Here is a 1,809-nt window from a genome sequence, read left to right on the forward strand (position 1 = left end):
ATAGAGTCTGGACATACTTCATTTCTACCACACTGATCACAGTTTTAGAGAAAGTAGAACAAAACTAGTGTGGTGCCCAGGAACTGTTCTTGCTTCTAGGGACCAAATGCATGATCAGGCATGTTGATTCACTTCACACCAGAAGCTACTGGTGCTGTGGAAGAGCCTCAAGGTTACCCTAAAACATTCCCAACAAGAAATGAATCTCGGAACCAGGAAGCTTGCTAAAGGGATGTCTCCTGATCTTGCAGCAGGCCGATTTCACCGGGGTGCCTCAGACAGGGGCAGGTGTTGTCCCTCCACTTGCCCCTGACGAATCCAGAGCCCAATGGAAAACCCAGGTATGTGAGACCAGTGACTGCTAACTTTAGTCCTCAAGTGATCAGGGACAGCTGCTCCTTCCCATCTCCTCGCCTCTATGTCATGCCCATGAACTGCATTCCTCCTTGTGCCATTTAAGCTCAGTAATGGCCATGATCCAGAGACTCAAAAATGAATCTCAGAATTGAGCAGCCAGCTGCAGAGATTTCATCGGACACTAATTATTTAAAATTTTAGAATTCCAGGGCGTGCAGCCACTTTTGTGGCCATATGACTTCTCATGCTATTCATAATAAGCTATACAAAATAAAGTATCTGTTAGGCAGCCTTCAGTGGTGGTGGTGGTAAGCTTAAAAATAATAGTGTTGGGATGGTGTAATGGTGGTGGGATTGAAATATTGAATGTAATTCATTATTGTGGAAAACATTATGAAAATAAAATTTAAAAAATTATTTTGCATACCAAAAAAAAACACCCCATTCCTGACAGGAACTACCTGTGATTTTGAACTCTCTCCAAATAGGCAGAAAGTAACAGAGCACCAAAGGCAAGATAGATCCTGAACTATCAGGGATAAAGAAAACTGCAGGTTCAGGACACCATTCTCAGTTCCAGAAGTCGAGACAGGACAGACAAGGAAAGATTAAGGACCTTGCTGTTTGTCTTAGTGTAAAGAAAACACCAAGAGAGGACACATGTTCTCTGGATAACACAAATCGTTGCATCCCTAATACAGTTATCAGAACCTTCGTGCTTGGGTTGCATTACACAGTGCATAAAATCTCTACTCCACAATCCCAAATTTGGGGTTCTCTGCCAGCAGTGAGAGGGTTTTTCCCAGGCTTGCGTTCTCAATAAAATTCTTTGAGAACCTCACTTAAAATCTGCGTATCTGCTGTTAGCTAGTACAAGGGAGTAGAAAGAAGCACATTTTTCATCAACAATTGAAGGAATTGCCAGATGTAGCCCTTCTGCACATGGAATATGATTCTGTAGTTAACGTTTGAACTGTGGACATGTGCTGATGTAGGTGGACCAGGAAAAGCTGTTCTCAGTGAAAGAGGCCACAGAACGCTAGATGGCCAGAGTGTGGGAATCTAGAGGAAGAAAGAAATATGGGGTTAAAGACTCAAGGATCAATGGGGAGAGAAAGGGTGATGGCTGAGTGTAGGAGGTTATGGACACCTTCTGAGGATACGAGCTCTATTTTAAAGTGTGGTGAAATTGTTTTAAAAGGTATTTTGGAGCTGAAGTAGTAGTACAGATGATGGGGCAGTTGCTTTGAACATGGTCAACCTGGATTTGATTCCTGGCACTCCATATGGTCCCCTGAGCCCAGAAAGGAGTGCTTCCTTGGCAGAGCCAGAGTAAGCTCCAGGAACCATTTTGTGTGACACTAAAACAAATCAAATTGAATGTTGAGAATTGGGAAAATTGTATACACATTAAGGTGCTTGTGTTGCATGTGCACAGCCCTCGTTCTACTG

This window comes from Sorex fumeus, unplaced genomic scaffold, assembly GCF_029834395.1.
Source record: "Sorex fumeus unplaced genomic scaffold, SorFum_2.1 ptg000046l, whole genome shotgun sequence".
NCBI classification, from domain to species: domain Eukaryota; kingdom Metazoa; phylum Chordata; class Mammalia; order Eulipotyphla; family Soricidae; genus Sorex; species Sorex fumeus.